The sequence below is a fragment of the Sus scrofa genome, chromosome 14 (genome assembly GCF_054392235.1).
Source record: "Sus scrofa isolate SSC_HxYL_T2T_F1_AM1 chromosome 14, Sscrofa_HxYL_maternal_Yorkshire_Landrace_v2.0, whole genome shotgun sequence".
NCBI classification, from domain to species: Eukaryota; Metazoa; Chordata; class Mammalia; order Artiodactyla; family Suidae; genus Sus; species Sus scrofa.
Window position 1 is genome coordinate 148,988,497 of NC_139396.1, and position 23,870 is coordinate 149,012,366.

The 23,870-nt window shown below is 48.9% G+C and overlaps 1 protein-coding gene across 8 annotated transcripts in view; it reads right to left on the reverse strand.

Moving 5' to 3' along the window:
* Positions 1–23,870, reverse strand: part of GFRA1 (GDNF family receptor alpha 1) — a 223,276-nt gene that overhangs the window by 42,807 nt on the left and 156,599 nt on the right. The window lies entirely within an intron of this gene.

The following is a 23,870-nucleotide window of genomic DNA, read 5'->3' on the forward strand; positions in this document are numbered from 1 at the left end:
GAAAACGAATAGGCACTAACGCAGAAATGTATCTCCTCCGAAAGAGAAATTTCCCACCCTTAAAGAGGAGAAAAACGCCGGCAAATGCCAAGTTGGCCTTAGGAAATCTGCCGAAGAGAAAACAGTGGTTTAGGCAGAAAATACCGTATTAAAGGAAGCATGCGGCTAACTGGAAATAGAAAAATGATTATGATGATAAAATCGAGGCGTGTTCTTCTCAAACAGCAGATGGTCTTTTGACAGTGGGGGGAAAGCCGTTTCCCTACTTTTTCTGTTAACACTTTTAGGAAAAAATAGTGTTACGGTGAACAGGTAAAAACCATACCAGTACTACCCAGTTTAACTCATCCTGGATGAGTCTAATCCTTTAATATTTTTTTTCCCCAGGGCAAATTCCATCCTTGGACACAAGCCGTGTGGTTGGTGGAACGGAGCCCTGGACCGAGAGGACTCTGAGATCTTGAACAACGTCCAGGCTCTGACACTAATTAACCAGAGTTCCTGAATATGTTGCTTAACTACTTAGCGCTTGGATTTCCCTCCCCTTCAGAAACACAGTGTGTTGGATACTTGAGGCTACTTGGGGGGGAAAAAAATTGTTTTCTGAGCATTATTATTATTTTCATCTTTGATTTCATTCTGCCATGACACATCATTTCAGGGTCAAGGCATCTGGATTCCTTCGAGCTAAGGAGCCCAGATCTTTCTCGTGGGTCCCTTTCATCTCACCAACAACAAAGCTGAAGGCGGAAGAGGTTAAGGTCTCACGCAGTGTCACATGGCAAGTGGTGGCAGAGGGCCTTCACTCGAAGAGGAATCCCCAACTACCTGTGACAGCCCTGGAAGGGAAAAGTGAGGTGGGTATTGGACTTGAATGTCCCCAGAGTTTATTTAATTCATCAAGTGTATAACTGCCCTGCCCCTCTCACTGTCTAACCAGCTTGTTCTTCAGAGTCTCCTTCTTAAGCTTCTTAACTCTGCCCAGGAGGAGGATGTGCCTGTCAAAGAACCAGGTGCCCCTTTATTAAGGAGCCTTGGGGACAACACCACTGCCCGTGCAGGTCTGCAACTCGGGTCCACCCAGCAAAAACTCAGAACCTTGGAAGAGGATCCATTTATTAATCTGCTCATGTAAGAAATCGCTGGCATTTTGCTCTGCACCTAACATGAACATTAGGGCTTTAAAGTCTTAGTTTTCAATTCAAGCCACTTAATTTCTGAAAGATTTCTCACTGGGTCACTTAAAGGAGCCAAATATGGGAGGCCTGAAAGTGACACGCACTGTTTCCAATCCCAGTCGTACCTTCCAGGGTCAAATACCTTAGCCAAGCATTTACCTTCTCCAATCCTTGGTTTCCTCACCTGGACAATGGGGCCAATGGTATCTAGAATTACTTTAAGTGGCTGCTGTGACACCTAAGTGACAATTACATAAAGCACTTCGCTCAGAACCTAGAATACACATTGTCCAATACATTTTTACTCCCCATACCTTCACCTTGTCCCCCAAATTTCTGGTCCATTCTGATGTGAAGCCCTGGCAACAAAAACATCCAACAAGCTCAACACAGAGAAGCACACATCTTCGCCTATCTTCTGCTGGCCCCGAGAGTACATACAGGCAAACTTCAGATATCTCAGGTTTGGTTCCAGACCGCTGCCATAAAGCGAACATCGCAATGAAGCAAGTCGCATGAGTTTTCTGGTTTCCCAGTGCATATGTCAATTTTGCTTACTGCAGTCTGTTAAGTGAGTAGTAACATTACGTCTAAAAAAGTACATAGCTTAATTAGAACACTTTATTGTGAAAAATGCCAAAATAATTACAATAATAACCTCAAAGACCACTGTCACAAATATAATAATGAAAATTTAAATATTATAAGAATTACCAAAACATGACACAGAGACATAAAGTGAGCAAATACTGCTGGAAAAACCATGCCAACAGACTTGTTCAATACAAGGTTGCACAAACCTTCAATGTGTACAAAACACATTCTCTGTGACATGCAATGAAATGAGGTATGCCTATACCTAGAACAGGCTCATCTGTGTAAGCGAGGGCAGTAAGTCTGACCAAAACAAATTTGACAAGTCCGAAGCCAGGAATCCTGAGGTGTTACTTAAAACCCCTTAGTCCTTTGAGCTCATAGAATAAAGGCATTTTAAGATAAGCTGCTTTTTTCCTGGGGGGCTTAGGGAAAAAGGACATATTTTTTTAAATGACTGCATATCAGTAAGTTTGCTAATACTGCTAATCTCTTATGCAGAATAAAATCAATTAGATGAACATGCTGCCCATATCAGCCCCAGGATGACAAAGCAAGAGCCCTGGAATGGTAATTTTCTGGAACAGTGACACAAAACAGATTTTTCCTCTTTCTGTTTTTAGAAAATTACCTTAGCCTTTCTTCTCCAGCAGCCTGCTGGAGAGCACATCTGGAAAGCATCCTTCAGCAAATCAGACCTACGCTAAATACATCTCGCAGGGGGTGTTTTCTTGCCTTGCTGTTCCCCACTTTGGACCATACACTCTAGCTTCCCAAAGCAAAGGCTGGGTATTTGCCAGGGGAAGGCTGCAAAGCTGGGTGGGGGGGGCTCAGGCTGTCCATCAGAAAGCCTGGGTCCGCCCACTGCCTGGGAACAAATGTGATCTCCTGTCTGGAGCAAAGGTCCTGGGGCAGGTTCACATGCCCTGGGCACAGATGCCCAAAGCTCCTGTGTGCCTCTGCCCCTCATGGTGGGTGCCTCCTTCAGATGCGACGATGAAGCCTTAGCTAACTGATGCGCTCCTCGGTGACTTCACAAGATCGCAGCCCGTGTTGTTGGGAAAGGGAGCCATGAGCTCCGGGAAGCCTTCAGGACTTGCCTAGTGCTTCTGTTTCCTGGGACAGGAAGGGCCCTGTGATCAAGTACCAATCCCTGCTCAGCCTCATCCAGTTTCCTCTTTTTTTTTTTTTTTAAGGGCTGTACCCACAGCATATGGAGTCCAATCAGAGCTGCAGCTGGCCTATACCACAGCCACAACAATGCGGGCTCTGAGTCGCATCAGAGACCTACACCAGAGCTTGCCCCTTAACACACCGAGCAAGGCCAGTGATTGAACCCACATCCTCATGAATACTAGTGGGATTCTTAACCCGCTGAGCCACAATAAGAAGTCCCCCATCCAGATTCTTTGGAAGGTTACAGCTCATTTAACCAACCACCCTATACCTGCAACCCTTACCCTGGGGACGCCCTGGTCATGGTTGCTCATCTGGCTCCTTGGCCAGGCAACTTGGCAGCTCCTGACCTAGCATGTGAGTCACAGGAGGCTGTGGTCACTGCCTTCTGAGCTCGACCCACAGGAAGGAGTGCAGGGAATGCAGGTAGAGCCCAGCATGGTTCTTTCTAGTCCATGCTCCGGCCTGGGGTCTATCTCTAAGGGTGAGGGAAGCAGGTGGCAGGGCAGAGATGTGATGCCTTCTTAGCCTTTCTGATCCCATCAAACTGCAGCAGCCCCCTAAGGGAAGTCCAGGTCAGCATCAGATTGATCTCAGCATCCCTCACGAAGCCACCTTGCATGAACACTGACAGCCATCAATCAACATCTGCAGAGCAGATGACAGGCCTTGATAGCTAATCTCTGCATGGCAAATCTGAAACGTGAGTTACATAAGTTGGCAAGGAAGCCATTCAGACCTAGAAGAGGCTCTTCGCAGCCCCTGATGGGATGCTCCAGAGCTGCCCTTAAACTGGGACTCCTCCCTGCCCCGCTCTCAGTCAATTTCTCCAATACCCACACTGACGGCCATGCTCTAAGCAGACTCTAAGTCATAAAGGGAGCCCAGAAACGTCACAAACAATCCGATGCCGCATTGTCAAGTCAAATAAGGTTGTTTTGTGTTATCTGTGCTACAGCACGTCCACGAGTGCAGAAAACCTAGCTTTGGTGGTACTCTCTTTCACAGGAAGAAACTGAAGGGAGAAAAGAAATTGGGAGTTTTCCTGGATGATGAAATTATCATTAAGCTCTCAGATATCCCACAGCTATCTGTGATAAAGATGCCAAAACTCTTTAAGAAAAAATCTTATCCATTAAGTTTTTTATGCCTCTGGAGGGAAACTTTAGTAATCAGTTTGGGTGACTTTTGGCCACTAGCAGAAAGAGAAAGCTAGATAGTCAATCCAGCCTCCACCAGTAGAACCACACCTGAAAACTCCAGGCCCACAAGGTGTGAACTGACTTCATGCAGAATTCTGTAGGCACGTTCATCTTCAGGAATGCATTACAGAAGTCGCCTTCCATTCATTCTGAAAACTAAGAAGTTTCACATCAACTGCTCAGGAACCCAGGGCAGCAAAGGTCACCCACCATGGTTTCATTTATGCTCACTCTTGCTCAGAAAGACTTTTGAGATGCATTCAGATGTAGCTTTTCTCCCTTCCTTCCTTCCTTCCTTTTTTTTTGCTTTTTAGGGCCAAACATGTGGCACATGGAAGTTCCCAGACTAGGGGTCGAATCAGAGCTGCACCTGCTGGCCTATGCCACAGCCACAACGACTTGGGATCTGAGCTGCATCTGCAACCTACACCATAGCTTGCTACAACGCCAGATCCTTAACACACTGAGCGAGGCCGGGGATTGAACCCGCATCCTCATGGATACCAGTCAGATTCATTATTGCTGAGCCACAACAGCAACTCTCGTTCACATGCAGCTTTGATGCAACAGAATAAATGTAAAAATTAGTGCAGGTATTGAGGACCATAGAAAGATAAGACAGAGATAGTGGTGTGATCAGTACAAAATGCACACATACCCCTGGCTACATGAAAGCTGAATACTTGGCTCTGTGCTTTCTGGAAAACACTGGGAAGAGGAGGGCAGGAGTAGCTAGTTCCACAGTATATGATACACCAAAAATTAAAAACAAGACAGATGCTCAGAAGAAAAACTACCGTGGGAGGCAGAACAAGGGCCCACAAAGATGGTATACTCTAGACCTTGGAATCTGAGACCTAAGAATACATCTCCTGACATATGACTATAGAGCCTTTGGTAATAACACCTTTGTCAGTGCGATGAACGTTGTGGGTCTTGAGGTGGGGAGAGCAGCCTGGATTATTGAGAGGGACCCAATGAAATCACAAGGGTCTTTAAAAATAGAAGACGGAGGCAGATGAGGAGGTCAGAGGGATATAACGTGAGAAAGACTGGACCGGCTCATTTGGAAGACGGACGGAGGGGCTGGGAGCCCAGGAATGAGGACAAAGGCGAGAAAGTGCATTTGCCTCTGGAGCCTCCAGAAGGAGCCCGGCCCTGCGGATGCCCCGATTTCGGCTCCGTGAGACCCACATAGTACTTCTGACCTCCGGAACTGTAAGAAAATAGATCTGTGTTATTTAAAGCCACCCCATTTGTAGTAATTTGTTACAGTAGCAACAGAAAACTAAAACACTGTGAAAAAGCAATATTCAGTAAAGGTTTTGCATTTAGGAATTTGAAAATGGGCCAGGATTTAAATCTCAATTCAACCACTTACTCACCATGACATTTTGGGCAAGGACCTTAACTTTCCCGAAGCTTCATTTACTCTGGTTGAATGACAGTGAGCCCTTCCAAGGGTTACTGAAGGGCTATGGGTACCTGGCACCTATCACCTGTGTACAGCTGTTCCAGATTCCTAGAGGAGGATGGGACTCATCAGTGCTGTTGTTTCCTGTTCTGCTCTGACCCTGAGACCTTGATGAAGCCCTAGAGTAGAGAGGACCACACGGCTATTTCCCTTAGAACCCATCTCCTAATAACTTGGCAGCTGAAATGTTTTGTCCTGAGGTCACTGATCCACCTGTCCAAAGTCGGCATGTTCTCCATAAATTCACAATTAACATCAGGCTTATTCCTTCCATGAGGACCAAAGACAGATTTCTCCTGTGAGTCCACGACATTTCCAAACAAAGACGTGTGCTTTAGGGGCCAATGGGATCACACCCATGGAAGCAGGTCAAGGCAGTCCTACAGGTCGCCACTTGTGATCCCCATACAGTATTTTCTGCTGGCCTGGCTGGCTGGCATCAGGCCTGTGTAAATTTAAGGAGGTGCCATCTGTACCCTCAGAAGGAAATATCACACCGTGATGTTTATGGCCAGAGAAACTGAACTCAGATTACTTTAGGGAGACACAAGTAAATTCTAGAAATGATCCCAAATGCTGCCTGGCTGCCTTCTGTCAAATCTGGTTTCTTCAAGGGTTCCCAGAGGATGAAAAATTAAAATTGCACAGGCTCTCTTGACTTTACTAATTGGCCAACCCCCCCCCCCATTCATTTGCCCCCATCCCCAAAGGACAGCCTTGTGCTGCTACCTGAGCCCCAAGCTCCAAGCTCTGCTGGGCTGAATGTTAATTTACCTTCCGCATATCAAAGGAGCCCAGTTTTTGAGCCCTGGGAGGGCGTGGGGATGGGGAAGGCACATGGAGCCTGAACGCCAACAGTCTGCACTTGCGCAAACAGACTTTACGAGAAACATATGACAAGAAGATCTCCTATTAATCTTTAACAGGGTTGCAGACTTCCTAAGAAAATTGTGTTCAACAGTGAATATACACCAGGTCATTTTTCTTCCAGGCAAGTTGTTTTAAGGTCAACAAAGACTCTGAGCTCAACAAACAACTAGTCCCTAATATCTTCCTTCCTCGATGGCGTACCACTGAGGAGACAGAATTGTATGGTTACACGTCAAAAGAATAAATCACTTATTCTACTGCCATCAGATGATAACTCCCCCCTTTTCAGACAATCCATAACTCTTCACGGGTTTAGCATTCTCCGGTAAAAAGCACCCTTCCATTCCACTCCAAAACCCACCGCCCCCACAAGCCCCAGTTTTTATGCTTTACCTAAAGCTCTAAGCTGAATTTAAAACTACATTCCTCCTCCCCCCACCCCCATCCACAGGGCAGAGAAGCTGATTTCCATGGTTTACTTAAGCCGTTTCCTAACGACCTGTCTCATCAACCATTCCACCCCACCAGGTGATCTTAGAGGCTAGTTTTGACTCCGTCACAGTGCTCGCAAGGGTCTCCTCTGAGCCCTCCCTCGGCTCCCCTCCCTGGCTCTGGGCCCCACGAAGGGTGGCTTTGGCTTTTCTGCCCCCATCTCTCCTCCATCACTTTCTTTCGCACATCTTCTCTTTGAGGATAGACTATCTCCCTCATGGGAAGACAAGCACCTAGGATTATGCTGGGCAGAAAGCAGAGGTCCAATAAATATTTGTTGAATGAGTGAGTGAATGAATCCGAGTGCCCGCACAATGGTTCCAATCACTTAGAGGCCCATACTCATCTTGGATATCTTGGTGTTACAGTCTCAGCACAGATGAGAAACTGCAGCCCACATCTAACTGCTCCAGACTCTGCTCTAACAACTACATTTACTTAGAACCATTGCTGTGCCTGGTGTTTCATAGGCCTGTGTCACTGAAGACACCATCACCTAACCAGCCAGGTTAGTCTTCTTCTTCTTCTTTTTTTTTTTTTTTTTTGATTGTCTCTTTGCCTTTTCTAGGGCCACTCCCCCGGCATATGGAGGTTCCCAGGCTCGGGGTCTAATGGGAGCTGTAGCTGCCGGGCTACACCACAGCCACAACAACGTCGGATCCGAGCCACGTCTGTGACCTACACCACAGCTCTCAGCAACACCGGATCCTTGACCCACTGAGCGAGGCCAGGAATCGAACCCGCAACCTCATGCTTCCTAGTCGGATTCGTTAACCACTGAGCCATGACAGGAACACCCAGGTTAGTCTTCTTTTACAGTGGGAGGGCCCTGGGGTCCGCAAAGGTCAACATCCAGCCAAAGTCATGGAGCCACTGAGAGATTGAGCCAGACTTTGAGAAGAAGACCACGTGTTCTCCAGCTCACACTCACCCCCATAGCAATGAAAGAAGAATAAACGTTTCCTCTTTTAATTTTAGTTCTTGGACTTGTGCTGCCATTTTAATGTGAAGCCAAAGTCTGATTTAGGGGGATTTAAGTGATCTTTTCTAGATCCAGTAAAGCATAATGGCAGAATTAGTGGGCATTCTTTTGCTTTAATAGTGCTTGCAGTTTGCAAACAGTAATATATCTATCGGTTGCTGCTGTCTGGTAAGGCCCAAGTGCTAGCCTACGACAGAGCTGTGTGCAGATGTCACCTTGGCCCAACCCCTCTCTCACTGAGCATCCCACCTCCCCAGGCTGTGAACATGGTCAAACCCAGTCAGGAAGTGAGGGGTGCAAAACGTGGTGCTCCCCAGACCCACAGGGAGAAGCCAGCAGTCATCCCCCATCCTTTCCTGGCTGCAGGGACCACTCCCGAGGCTGGAGACAGGAGGTGCTGAGCAGGGACTGGCCTGGCTGGGACCATATCGTCTCCCTTACAAGAGCCCGTGTGCCCATCCTAGAGAGCTGACAGGTGCCAGGCACAGTGGGAAAAGGCACGAGCCCTGAAGCAGGACCCTGAGTTCCCATCCCAGGGACCCCTGCTGCTCTTCCATCTCTGCGTTTCCCCACTTTGGAAACACAAGCACTGACAGCAGGGCTGTGGGGAAGAGTGAGGCCCAGAATCCAGTGCCTGGCACAGAGATCAGGGCTCAGTGAAGCGTTGGATATGAGTGTTGCCATTACTACTCTCAGGGTGCTTTCAAGGCCAGCTCTACCTCTCCAATCGCAGCCCCCTGAGGTGGTGTCTCCTCTGCCCCCCCCCCCCCCATGAAAGGATGCGGATGGAGGAACCAAGGGCATTCTCCAAGACCCTCAGCCAAGAGGGTCACAGCTTTAGCTGGGTTCTGGAGGCACCTGAGGCCAGCACACCCTGTCCCTGGGTGGACAAGGAACACCTGGCTCCCTCAAGAGAGCGCTTTCCCACGTGGGTTGGGATAGAATCCTGGGAACAGGCAGTACTTGGTAGCACCTCTTGCACATCCAGAAAACACCCTTTCCTGCTTTCCCTGAGCCTGGAGAGAATGGAGTGCAGCCTAGAGGGAGCCCGGGACCTGAGGCTTCTGGAGTGGACGTGTAAAGGTGCCTGAGCATCTAGGCGCCCAGGCCTGAGAGTGCTGCTTATCCAACCTGGGCACGGGCTGCACTGGGTTCCACGAAGGTTCATGGGATACCAACCTTCCAGGGACCACAGTCACTAAGCACCTACAATGCAAGATGCTGTGTGTGAAGCGGTGGCCGTCATGGGGCAGGGACAAAGATGGAGATCCAGCCCTGGGGGAATGTACCCACCTGCCCTCTCCTTTGACTAGCAATGAGCGAGGGGTGAGAGGGGCTGCACAGTTACTTGTACAGGTCAAGGTGCACAGAATCTCAGTGTCCTTGAATCTTGCGCATTTGTGTGTTCAGTGGATGTGCGGCATAGCTCCACTGCAGGAGCTGCCCGTCCCACATTCCCTCCTGACAACCCAAGATGCTTCCACTTGGAAAAAGCGACAAGGAGAGCAGAGTAAAGCCTGTCAGCTTCCCTTATTTGAATAGCTCAGGTCGAAGCTTGCTCCACGGGTCATTTTAGAAGGAGGATTTATATTCAAATAATTGCACTAAAACCCTCTGTTTTGCTTTGCATTTTTCAGGCCTAACGCAGCCAAGTGAATTCCAATCTCAGGCCAAGCTCAGCCTACAGACAACAGGCTGCCTACTTCCTCTGCACAGTGGGGGGCAAGGTTCCGCCCTGCCGTGGGGCTGGCGGGGGCGGTAACTCAATAGATACATGTTGGCCGTGTCTCAGCATCCTTTGTCTCTGAGGAGCTATTACCAGGACAGCCCTTAGAGACCTTCACAGTGGATCTCACAGCCTCCAAATAGAGCCCAACCTCAGTGTAGCTCCGAAACTGTCCAGATGTGGTCTCCCCCCGCTTCCACACTGGGCTAACAGCTCCCATCCCGACACCAGCTGTGAGGCCCCTCCCAGGTGCCCCACTAAGTCTCAATGCCCCACAGGGCCAATGTAGCTGCCCACCCTTTCTCATCCTCAGCTTGCAGACCCCTAGGCAGGGTGAGACCCTCAACCTAGGTCACCTTAAGGCAGTGGCTCTCCAAGGGTGGACCCTGGGCCAACAGCAGCATCCCTGGGAATGCTCTTGAAACACCAATGACCAAGCCCACTCCAGACCTCATGATCAGAAACGGACCCTGATGCAGGCTAAAGTTGCAGAACCTGGAAGAAGTCCTGAGCACCCTCTTCCTCCCAGGGCAGGGGGGCACTTATGCCCCGGGGTGACAGCTCACCCACCTCTGATGTTCTGGGCCCTACCAAGCACCTAGCACTCCAGTCTTACTGAGTCAGTGAATGCACCAACCACTCACCAGAACACTAAGCAGAAAGCAAGCTTTCTCAAACTGTATTTGCAGCTAAAAATATTTCAATTCAAATTTATGAACTTGGGAGTTCCCATTGTGGCTCAGTGGTTAACAAATCCAACTAGGAACCATGAGGTTGTGGGTTCGATCCCTGGCCTTGTTCAGTGGGTTAAGGATCCGGTGTTGTTGTGAGCTGTGGTGTAGGTCGCAGGTGCGGCTCGGATCCCAAGTTGCTGTGGCTCTGGTGTAGGCAGGTAGCAACAGCTCCCATTAGACCCCTAGCCTGGGAACCTCCATATGCTGCGGGTGAGGCCCTAGAAAAGGCAAATAGATTTAAAAAAAAAATTCTGAATTTGGAATATGAAAGAGGTGCTTCCCTTTTGCTTTTATCTATTTCCACAGGGAGGATTTCTAGCAGGACAATGCCAAGATCCTTTGCTGGAGTGAACATTCACAGAGGTTCTCCCCAGGCCCCCATCCTAAGAAGTTTAGAGCTGTGAGATGGAGCCAGCAAACCCTCCAATAGGAATCCCAGCTGCTGGAAGAAGCTCAAACTGCCAGCTTCACCACACCTCTGATTCTAAAGGCTATCCCACTCCCGAGGTCTTCACAATCCTTTCATTTTTGCCACGGTAAATGATGATGGAGTGGGGAGAGGGGTTGCACCTGAGACGGCCCACATTCCAAGGACCACACGTTTACCTGTGACCCTCTCACCACGCCCAAACCTGAGAGAAAAGTGCTACCAAGTTTTGGACACGAAGTGTTTTGACACAACAGCCCCTTCAGCCTGCCTGAGCTGACTACGATGCTGAAACACTTTGGTGCCTAGAAACCAGATGGAAGGTGTGGTCTGTTGGGAGGGCATCTCGATGGGAAGCTCAGCAGCTTTCCAATTACCGGTACCCATTTCCACCTGGAAGGGCGGCAGCGCCGGCTCCCGCTCACCTCCCCCAGCCTCAGCATCGTGACCTGCTGTTGCTGAGCAGGTTGGGCTCGAGGCAGTCGCACACGCCCCTAGGCTGTCTTACTTCAAGGAGACCGAAGGGATGCTCTTGCACACGCAGCTTCTAGCCCAAGATTACTCTGGCCCTAGTGCAGCATCAAGTGAGGTCCGGGGACCCTGGCAATCTCAGAGAGCCTTAAGGGTTCTTGGACTCAAAACTATTTTCCCAGCCATACTAAGGTCTGACTTCTCTTATTCACTTTCAGGCTCTCACGAGAGTACCATGGAGTTTTTCCAAAGGTCAGGTGATGTGGGAAACCGCAAAAGTCTGAATGCCAAATCACACAGAAGAATCCAGGCGTCTTCCAGAAGACACTAAGTTTGCAAAAGCGTAAAACAATGCCAAGTTTCTCCCTACATTTTTTTTGGTTTTGGAAAATACCGTGGTTTTTTTAAGTCAAAATAGGTTCCGTTATTTACAGTAACATGGGATGGGCATCTTGGTATTCTTTTTAAATGAAGTAATACAAATATAAACATAGCTCCACCTTGGTTCCCAGTATGGGAAGTATAGATGGATTTAGCCCACATACACAAATGCCCTTTGTGGGTCTCAGTGATTTTAAGGATATAAAGGAGTTCTGAAACCAAAGTTTTAAAAATCACTGTTGTAACGAGAAGTGAAATATATTTGGTGAGCAGCACTGAAGATCCATTTGACAAAATCCGAAGGTCTCTTCTTTAAAATTTTTGTTTTAAAACGAATACAGAAAGGGTAAAAAACAAAATCCAGTATTCAATTCCACACACCCTGAGTGTTCTAGGAAGATTATGTGGCTGGTTTTCAAGAGACACGCACTTTGCACCAGAAGTGGGGTGCACAGCGGACAGAACCTGGGCTCCCCAGCCCCGCGGCCCCTCTGGGCTTTCATTCCAGTGGCACCGCCTGGGCGACTGCAGAAGCTGCTCAGGATCACACCCCCTCATCTGCGAAGCGGGCGGTGAGGGGCGGGTGTTGTTGTGAAGTGCTCAGCACAGTGCCTGGCACACTGCAAATGTCACGTAAATGTTACCCTCTTCGTCATCATCTTCACCACCATGACTGTCACCCACACACTCCTACAATAATGTCCCTGGCTCTGCAGATTCTGGGATCCTGAGTCCTGCACAACGTGCCACCCTGCCCCGGTGGCTGCTGACTTCCTAACGGGATGAGCGGATGATTCAGGCGCAGAACCGCCCAGACGGGAGGAAGGTTCACATTCGGTGGCATTGAGTGAGTCAGTCAGTGATTGCCCTTTGCGGAATCACAACGGCCCTGACTCAGATGCCAGCACCTCTAAGGACCTTTTATTCACGGTTACTCTGGGTCACGGAAGCAGCACATGCCCCCAAGAGGCTGCCAGAGGTCCCCCCACAGCCTATTCAGTTGAAACAATAATGAATCTAGGAATCCGGGCCCAACAGAGTCGCGGCCAGCTTCAGCCACGTCTTACTGGGTATCTTTGTATGTTGACCATTGTCTGTTCTAGATGGAGATATTCTTGAGATGACACAGGCTCCAAACACCTCTGGACTTTGTCTACTCCCGACTCCACCCTCTGATTTTCCCTAATGGTACCAGACCTAAAAGATGGTGATGTTTACAGCTCAGCAACACAGCTTTCCCAGAACTGCGTTAGACTTTCCACAGGCCGATTCATGCTGTGGGTGACTACAAGTGTAAAGCAGTGAAAATCTACCTCCTTCACTCACAAATCCTACCGTAAAGGACTCTGCAGTTGGAGCAGGGGAAGGGGGAGGGATGGTGCTTTTGGAATCTCTCTCTTTTTTTTTTTTTTTTTTGCTTTTTAGAGACGCACCTGAGGCATATGGAAGTTCCCAGACTAGGAATCAAATTGGAGATTCAGCTGCCAGCCACAGCCACACAGGACCTGAGTTGCATCCGTGACCTACACTGCAGCTCACAGCAACGCCAGATCCTTAACCCAATGATCAAGGCCAGAGATCGAACCCACATCCTCATGGATATTAGCTGGGTTTGTTACCACTGAGCCACAACGAGAACCCCTGCATTTGGAATCTTAAGCTTTCTTTGTCCTCTATGATCAAAATCGGTGGAAAGAGTGAGGGAGAAAGAGAGACATATTTATTGCATGTTTGCTTGTTAGGAGGCAGGCGCTGTCCTGATACCCTTTGCATAGACGCCTCCTTTAATCCTCATCACTTCCCCTGAAGATGGAGTCATGGTGCCATCACCTCCATTTATAGATGCAAAACTGAGGCCATGAGCTGCCCACATCCTGGAACTAGAACCAGGATGCAAGGCCACAGTCACACTGACAAACTTACTCACAAACACACTGACAGCTACCGGGGTGGGGGGTTGGGGGGGCGTCCCAACTCCAGCGTGGTGTGTGGTACTTTTCACACTAATGGTTCTTTTAAATTCTTGTTTTTCTTGGATGCAAAATTTTCTGCATAATTAATTGCTTTTGGAAATCACAGAGCAATTTCCCATTCACTGAGTTGGAAAGGAGAAATGTAAATGCCAACGTGACTGCAGGACAGCTAACCTGGGGTAGTGCCTGAGGCGGGTCTGGGGTCTCCTTGGGTGGAGCAGGACTCCCAAGGCTGGCTCTGAGACCTGGGTGCTGATTAGACCAGACAGCCACCGGGGAAGGGGACAGATTTCTCTGCCCCAAAATGAAGCCGCTGCAGGTCACAGGCTGTGGGAACTTACGTCCACCACAAACTATGTATGACCAAAAGAAACCTTGTGTCCTGTGAAGGCCAGGACAGGGAGGTAACAGCCCCTACTTAAGGGGTCAGCATGCCAGTCAGCGTGGGAAGTTCAGGACCCCAAAGGCTGTTGGTCTGGATAATCAGAAAGCCCTCTAGGAAGGCTGGAGTTTTCCTTTCCCGTACTATTTGCTTAGTAGATAAAACACATTTGAAAAAAGAACACTATGAAATGGAAGCATCCTTAGAGTTCCCGCCATGGCGCAGCAGAAACAAATCCAACGAGGAACCATCATGAGGTTTCGGGTTTGATCCCTGGCCTCGCTCAGTGGGTTAAGGATCCAGCATTGCCGTGAGCTGTGGTGTAGGTCGCAGACATAGCTCGGATCCCGCATTGCTGTGGCTGAGGCGTAGGCTGGCACCTGTAGCTCTGGGAACCTCCATATGCCGCAGGGGCGGCCCAAAAAAGCAAAATAAATAAATAAATTCATTAATTAAAATTAAAAATCACTGCAATTCTCACTTAAAATAAAAAACTAATGGACGCAACCCCTTCCCTGGGAATAAAAAAAGGGGAGAGAGAGACTGTAAGATCCATATGGTTGGGTGTAGGTCCAGACTTGAAAGGGGACAGCTTTACGCAGCCTGGGAACTTCATGGGTCCTAGCGTGGGAAAGTCACTGGACAGAGCAGAAGGGTCCCCTTGGAAGAGGAACAAGCTGCACAAAGCAGCAGCGGGGATCAGTTGGGGTCTTAGGCCAAGTGGTGTGAAATCCAAGGCCCCAGAAACTCCCTTCAAGGCCCCCATCCACCCCCGCTGCAGCACTTCCGAGAATGGTTCCTGGTCTCCCTCCCGCTGCACATTTTGCCGCCACTGCATTCAAGATGCAATCTGGAAAATGGAGGTTTTTCTAGCATTAATGAAATGGCCAGAGGGCAAGGAGAATGTAGGAAGGCAGACACCTGGATGACCCCAACCTGGTGACATAACCACGGATTGTTTAGAGCTGGCTGTCGCTCTGTGACAGCAGAGAATTCATCTCGCATGAGATACACAGCCAGGTCCCTGATTATCTGCTGCCTTGGGGGAGGAGAGGGTCGAGGTCTCCAAACTCCAACTGACAATTCATCAGGGAGTTACGGAGTCCAGCCACCCCTGTGCGTTGTGGCTCCTAGGTAACAGGCACGTGATTCACAGCTAGGACCCTGGGGTCAGACAGACTGCGCTCGATGAATGTGCCCGAAAAAATGATTGAGTTAATAATAAGAAGAAAACCAGTGTGGTCTGGGAGGATTTTTCTCCTATTTGTAGAAACGACACTTGCAATCAGTAAGCTGTCACAGGGAAACCACTCTGCAATAAGCAATGAGTGCTCAAAAGGAAATTAGATAAAGTAAGGACTTAATGAGCATGTATTACCTGGATAGCTTTTTTTTTTTTAATGCTTTCAATGATGCTAAGAGGCTGTGATGGACATTATGTCCTCACACTCTGTGAAAACTGTCTTTAAAACTGACGCTATCTGAATTACTGAGCCATAAAGAGTGTCTAGATCCAGAGGCTGGCCGGGATCATCATTCTGCCTGTCTGGAACTAAAGGTAGTAAGAAAGAACAGTATAAGAACACTGTATTCTTGTCAGGAAAGACATTTGGAAAAAATAGCAGAAGCCAGGTTTCGGAGTTGGCAAGACCAGGCTGCCTCCCAGCTCCTCCACAAGGGCCGCGATCATGGTACCCAGTGCTGCTCATCATCAAAACCCAGTACCTGAGTGGTCCCTCCCACGTCTTCCTCAAACCCACAAAGCTGAGACTCTGTCCTGTTTCTCTCACTTCTGGTCTCTCCCATGCCACTCGTTCTTCCAGGCCAGCTCAGATGGCAGCTTCTCCAGGAAGCCTTGCTGACCCCCCAGGCCATGGCCAGGTTGGCTGTTCTTACCTCTGTCCTCCCGCAGCACTTGGTACCTGACCACAGATTCCCACACCAGGCTGTAATGATCATATGTGCACCTGCCTTTTCTACACTGCAGGTGTGAAAGCCAGGTCTTTTTTCTGCCATGATAAATGCAAGCCAGGTGGGTGGGTGCATGAATGGGCAGATGGATGAGTGGATGGTTGAATGGATGGATGGGTGGATATATGGATGGGTGGATATATGGATGGGTGAATATATGGATGGATAGATGGATGGATGGATGGATGGATGGATGGATGGATGGATGGATGGACAACATGATGGATGAATGAATGGAAGGGGGTATGGATGGAGGGAGGGATGGAGGATGGGAGGAATAGGTGAAGGGATGGATGGGCTGGTTTTCTATGTGTTAAATCCAGTGTCACTTTGAGCTGTCTTCCCTTCTGGCCCTCTGAATGACATGCCAACACCCACCCCAATTTCTCCCTAAAAATCAGATCTCTCTCAGTCTTGCCGAGGTCTTTTCTTGGTTCTCCAACTCTCCAACTTCCCACCTCTCTAAAGCCTCTACAGACACCCTTGCCATAAACCCAGTGTACCTAAGATTCAGTTCCAGGCCTGTTTCTGTTCTCACTCACTTTCCTTGGGGAATAAATCCTATGATACACCTTCAACAATTTCTATGTTGATGATTCTAAAATCTATTCCTATACCCCAGCCCCTTCTAGAGATTCATTTAGGTTTCAAGATGATTCATTCATTTACTCATTCAGCAAATATTTAGTAAGTACAACCAACTATTGTCCAGGCACAGTGTTAGCCACTTGGGGTATATCACAGATAGAGAACCCTGACTGGAACTTATATCGCAAAGGAGAAAAGAGATGAATAATAATCAAAGCAAATAAGTAAATTATATGAGATGTTAGAAGGCAAAAAGTGCCTTGAAAAAGAAAGGGGGGAGGGAACAGGCTAAGGGGTAAAGGCAGGGACTTGCAATATTAAATAAAGTGACCTATTTATCTATCTATTTATCTATCTGTAAGAAAATATGCAAAATGTTAACATTTATTAAATCTGTGGGCTGAATAAAAGTAAATAAATAAATAAATAAAGTGACCGGTGTGACACTCATTAAAATGAGATTTAAGGAGACTTGGAGGTGAGCGAGTTTGTCTGGGAGCATCTGGGGAAAGAGTAATCAGACAGAGAGACTAGAGCAAAGGCTGGAGGCGGGACATTCCTGGTGCATTCTAGGATCAGCAAAGGGACCCGGGTGGCTGAAGCAGAGGGAGCAGAGGCAGGGAAGCCAGAGGTAAAGGCAAGGGGGCAGTTCATGTCAGACCTGAGGACCTTCACCTCTGAGTACCTGGCTGCACGAGCCTCCCACCTCCATGTGAACATCCTTGTGCAAGTGGACCCGATCTTGTTTTTCTGAGCCAGGTATCCTTTCCTGCCTCTGGCTGTAGCCCCTGCTGCCTGTGCCTTCCACTGGGCCAAAGTACATGTGCCCCCTAGCCTCAGGGGCTGGTCCAGGGATGGGTATGTCCAAGCAATCCGAGCATGGCTAATCAAAGTCCCCTCCCTGGGATTTTTCTAACAGGTTTCAGTGGGGAAGCATCTCTATCTCTCTGATCATGAGGTGACAGGATATGTGCATGCAGCTGCTGGTGGCAGCACTCACTGAGAAACAGTGCGAGAAGGAAGCAGACCAGCAGAGGCAGGCAGAGGTGAGAGGGCAGACAGGTGACATTGAGTCCTCCATCCTGGCCATGGTCAACCACCTTCGCTTCCCCGTCCTATGAGTGAATACAACCCGCCCCGCCCCCCCCCGCCCCCCACCCCAGCGAGCTCAAGCTAGCTTCATATCCTAGATCAAAAGAGTCCTAAAGAACACACTGCTCAAAGGAAACATGGCCACAACAATTCATGACTTTCTTCTCCCACCTCCAACCCAAGAGATGAGTCTGTCCATCTTTCCTCTGCTCCCATCCTGGCAACCAACACCATCATCTGCCCAGCCACCAGCGTGTCAAGGACCCTGTGATCTGCCCAGCATTCAACAAATCATCAGATTCTCTGCTCCAGGATGCCCATCAAGCTTCCCAACGTGCATCTTGTTCTCCTGGCCACCTCTCACCAGGTCCACCACCACTCCTGGCCTCTCCCACCACAGCTTCCCCACAGGGCCACCTGAGTACTCCCTGAGGTCCAGTGCATCCTATCTCTCTTGCCCCCACCTTGTAGGATAAAATCCAACACAGCACCGGAGGCCCTCACCCTCATGCCTTTACATCAACTGATTTTTCTCCCTCCATCCCCACAACAGAGTCCAGAGCCCCACCTCCCACTCCCTTCACTGCATCTTGTCCAAATCGAGTACCTTCTTTCTGCTTGACCCTCCCTGCATCTCATCTGCTGAGGCCCAGTCTGATGTGGCTCCCGAGACCCTCCACTATGACCCGTCCTCCCCCAAAGAAATCTGAGGCTCTCCCTTTGGGCTTGCTGGGTGGATTCAATTTCGTTCCAGTTTCCTCCACTTTCATATTCAAAGACAGTAAAAGACAGTTCTGCTGCCAAGATGCCATCTGTCCACGTGGTTCTAATAAGTGGCAAAATGATCTCTGATTCTGTCTCGGGGCCAGGAGTGGCCATAATGATGCTGATGAGGACGTGGGCAGGTGAGGGAAGGGTCGGGGAGAAAGAAGCAGAGCTCCGAGAGCTCCGGAGGCACATGGAGGGGCTGGCTGGGGAGAGAGAGAACGCTGAGTCAGTCCGGACAGGCGCTTTTTAGCAACGGCAGGAACAGACAAATGGCTTCACACCCGCCTCTGCCAACCGAGATAAGGAAAGAGATAGGAGGCGATGAGACAGAGCACGTAGCGGGTTCCCATCTGATTCACAGCTCAGGTTACCCCTGCGAGCCAGGGGCACGGCGCGCTCAGACCCTGCTCAGCTGGTGCTGAATAGATGCCCAGGGTTGGGGGTGGAGGTCTGGATGCACCAGGAAGCGAGCTCCTCCCCACCATTCGGCGGACGCTGGAGAACGTCCTTGTGCTTGGCTCAGGATCTTGATGCATCACTGCACACGCACAGGAGTGGCCCCCAGGAGTCCAGGGGGCATCCGGCCCAGAGGCTGGGTGGCAGGCAGCTCGTGCAGGTGGGGCGCATTAAAAAAACGAGCCATCCAGCGCTCTGAATGCATTGCTAAAGACACCCATGTAATCATTTGAAATGAAAACTGCTCAAATGAACTGGAAAATGTTTTACTTGTATGTTCTCATATTCCCGAACCTTTCTTTCCATGGTTCAAAAGTTTGCTTTGTCTAATTGCTGATTTCCATTTGTGAATGAATCAGCGTAAAATAAAATTAAGTGCCAAATTAATCTACCCATCTAGTTTTAGGCATTAATTATCCTCTGAGCCATTTTCTCCCGCGCTCGCCACACGTTAAGACAAGCCCGGATACAGCGACGCAGAATCCAGTTTTCAACTCGGGAATTTAGCCCCAGCAGCAGAAGATGTCCTTGATCTCTAAAAGCCACAGTTAACTGTGCAAAGGAGGTCGGACTCTGGGCACAGGAAACAGAGTCCTCGCCTTGTAAAGGCGCACTGACAACGTCAGACCAAGTCAGTTACTGGAGTAGACATTTGCTGCACGGTCTCTCGTGACACGTTTCCCCAGTTGTCCCAGTTAACGAATTAGCAACAACATATTTCCTCTAAGCATAACAGGGTCAGCGCCAACATGGAAAATGTGGAGCTGGCTAGGGCAGAATTTTGAAAATCATATATGCTGTTCTTCTGGAGTTGTACCAAGGGAGACTTTCTTGGTTCTGCTAAAAAAAAAAAAAAAAAAAAAGTCTCTAGGATACAATTAGAGGATCCTTCATCCCTGGGGTTATGTAGAACCACATACTCGGTGGCTTAGTTAACAGCCAGCATCTTGGAAACTATGGGGATACAGAGCCTGAGCACCAGGAGGAGATAGTAAATGGGCGGGGGGGGGGGGGGTACGGACAAGAAAGCCTTGGAGACACAGGGCACAGAGGCCCTGACGACTTCTTTTTTGAGGTCAGAATTTTCTCCAAAGGCAGGGGATACACTGGGCCAAGCACAGTTTCAGCTTTAAAAAAGCAACATGCTACAACATGGAGGAACCAGAAAGACATCCTATGAAGTGAAATAAACTAGTTACAGAAAGACAAATACTGCATGATTCCACTTCCATGAGGTGTCTCAGATTATCAAACTCATGGAAGCAAAGAATGTAATTGTAGCTGCCAGGAACTAGGGGGACGGGCAAGCACGTTGCGGCTGATCAGTGGGAATAAGATTTCAGTTATGCAAGATGGGAATTAGTTCTAGAGTTCTATTGTAAAATATTGTGCCTATAGATAATACTATACTGTGCAGTTAAAAACCTGTTAAGAGTAAGTTTCATGTTAAGCATCCTTACCATAATAAAACTTTAAGAAAAGAAAAGAAAATGCAAGCACAACACCCAATCCCACCTAGGGTGCAGTGCCAGGAAAGTCTGAGACACTTTGTGTTTAAGGTGGAGGGTGGCTCTAGTGGGAACCCTTTAGGACCCAGGACCCAGGGCAAAATGTTCTGCTTTGGAACACAGCAGCTGCATGCTGAGTATGAACTAAGAGTTGTTACTCTGTGCCCAAGGTTGCAGCACCTCTGCTGCAGGTGCAGAATGACTAGGAAGGGTACAGCCACCAAACCACCAAGCATCCTCCAGGCTGTTCACAACAGCGACACCATGTGGCAGCAACTAAAGCCACAAGTCAGGCGGGCTGGTCAGTCACCTCAGGCTCCCTCTTTGCTCGGTATTGGAAGCAGAACAGGTTTTGGACTCTAACTCTGCAATTCTTAGATGAAAACAGGAAGGGGAATGCTCAGAAGGGAGACTCTAGCCCTCTTGGTAATGAAGAACAGCTGAGGCGCCGGAGTGATTAATTAGAAAAATAAAAGAGCTTATGAACTTATTTGCAGCACCCTGAGCCAGGGCCCAACTGCTGAGCTTAGTGTGGATGTCAGAGTTTGGGGGAAAGGACGGGAGGTACAAATTTAAATTTTGTATATATAAGCACTCGCATCAGGAATAAAGGAGTATGCTTCCCTTAGGACCAAACCCAGTCCTGACATCCTTCCAGGCACGAAGGAAAGCAACCAGAGGAAAAGTGGCAAGGGAGACACTGTGCTTCAGGGAAGAACTGGAGGCTTTTAAATTGCATCACACTCTTCTAATAATACCTCTGCCTTTGCTTTTCTGCAGACAAGCTTGGAGGCCTAAACAGTCGAGCTCTCGCCTCTCCCCAACCACCCCAAGAGGAAAGAAACCTGTCAGCTTTCCTAAAAGGGAGAAGGAAAAAAGAAAACAAAGTCAAAAGGAAAAGCTAAAGTTGCGTCTCCTCGGTTTGAAAGCACAAAGCAGGAGAGACAGGTTTTGCACAGAGGCACTGCTGGACCCCAGGGAAAGAAACCTGTGTGCTTCGAGTTGGAAAACATTAAGTGCAGGGAAGTTTTAATGAGCTTCAGCAGCTCTTTGATAGTCACTGATGTTGAGATGGCAATGGAGCATTTGAAATGAGAGCTTTCGCGGAATATGCTTTTTAGGAAGTGTTTTTCCCTCTTGCCATCCCTTCGCCTTGGGGATACACAAACAGGGCCTTTTGTCACCCCACTGGCGGTCACCTCCCTCCCTCTGGATGGGCCTGGGTCAGAGTAACATTAACATGAAGGCTCAGCTCCAACCACCAGTTATCAGCTGCGGCTCCAGGTAGTAGTAACTGCAAGAGCTTCACCGAGATGGATGGAGAAGGGATGCAATAAAAGGCATAAAATTAAAGACAAGATTAATAAAACCCGATGAAAGGAAACACCGCTAACTTACCTAGCAGCTTAAATTACATTTACCACATCCGACAGGGAGGGGGTAATCATGAGGAATAAGGCCAAGCTCTGGAAAGAAATTACAGGCTAAATAACTTAATGACAGGTAACACCAGGGGAAGTCACTGACTCAACTTCCCAGGGAAGACTCAAGACAGAGTATAAAATCCATCAATCACACGGAGGCAAATTTCACTTGGTAGGGCCCCTAGTGAGCCTAGGATCTGGATTCCCAAACAGCTTCCAAATTCTACCCAGGACCAAAAATATGGCAGCTCCACAAATGACACTTCTGCTCGCACCTCCCGTCCAGCCTGACCTCACCCCACTGAGTGGTGGCTGTTATCACCTTGGTGCCGTCCGGCACAGTCAGTCATGAGGTGAGGGATGTCCTGCTGTCCCATGTTCCTTTCTGCCCCGACCACCTGAAGCCATCTATGCTACTGGGGCTGCCTCCAAGCCAATGGTTCACGGAACCTGCCTGCCAGGTCAGTCTGGGCTCCAACTGCACCCAACCATCCTGTGATCTGCAGGTTCATCCTACCTCCTCCTCAGAACACCCCACTTCCCAAACTCCCAGATGTTTCTCACCACAGCTCAGCAGGGAAGCAACTGATTTGACTAATTCCCAGCCATCCTCCCAGAACTCTCTCTTCTTAGGGAGCAGACAAGGTAATGCAAATGAATCACCCAGAGTGGGCTTTCAGCCTGCACAGATGTCAGGAGCTGCCTCTGGACCTCTCGTGCAAGACAGGTCTCATGAGAAGAGGAGAAAAGGCTCCATCACCACGCTTTCCTGTGCCTCTCAGCCATGGCCCAGGGGATAGAGGGCTCACCCACTGTCCCATTCTCTCCCCTGACAGCAGCCTCCCATCCCCAGGCCTTCTGGCTTGGACCCATTAGTGAACAGGCTCAGTCTCCTGTAGAGACAGAGAGGGGCCGTGGCTGTCTGGCTTTAGGCCAAGGAAGATCCTGGAAAGCCAGTCTTGCTCTTAGCAGAGGGATCCCTTCTGTTCAAAGACTAAAGGGGCACAGGAACTCAGGTTGCAGAGGCAGGGTTCTGCAGGGAGAGGTCTGCAGAATCTCTGCTCCCTGACACCCTAATTCTGAGTGAGGCTCTCAGAGCTTCTGCCTTGGTCCTGGCTCTCACCACTTTAACCTCTAGCAGGGGGTTCCTGGAGTCCTTGGCTGATTGGCTTCCCCAGGTTATGGCTGCATGGAGGCCCTGCCTCTTCCTTAGGCCCCTTCTGGCACAGCCATCCATGGTCCTAGCCTGCAGCTAAGAGGGTCTCACTGAAACAGGGGCACAAAAGTCAGGAAGACTCTTTGGAGAAGGTGCATTGCCTGAGCAGCTGATTTTTCCCAAGTCATGCCTGGTCATCTGAATTCTTTCTCCTATAGCTTCCAATTTAAAAAACAAAGAAAAAACAAAACAAACAAACAAAAAAATATAGGTGGACCTTGCTGCCAGAACGTCTTCAGCAGGAGGCGGTTCTGCAGATAATGAGGACTTTTATTTTTCTTTGGTTACCATTAGGGGCTAGTCTAAGGAAAGAATGGGGCCCCCATTCTACCAGACGAATACAAAATGACTAGAAACTCAGCTCACCAGAATCCTCAAAACATCAGCCGTATTTCCCCCCTCCTTTGCTCTTTAAAAATGGGAAACATAAGAAAACAAGCACCCCCCATTCATGCCCTCACCTACTTGTCTGCCTGTGAACTATTATTGGATGCAGAGGATTTTGTCAGAGGTGGCATTTGAAGACTCCTGGCTCTGGGAACACAGGACAGGTGATGTCCAAAATGATGCCCCGTGTGCATCTCCAGCCCGGGATCCAGCCCGCTCTGTGCATGCAGCACCAGCATCGCCTCAGGCTACAAAGGCTCAAGTCTCTGCTTATCAAAATCGACTTGCTTCAATCAGCAATGAATTCAACCCCAAGTACTGAAAGGACACACATCAAATCCTTGACAGTGACAACTGGGAGAAAGAGGGGAGCAGAGGGAAGAGGAAGCTTTACTCTA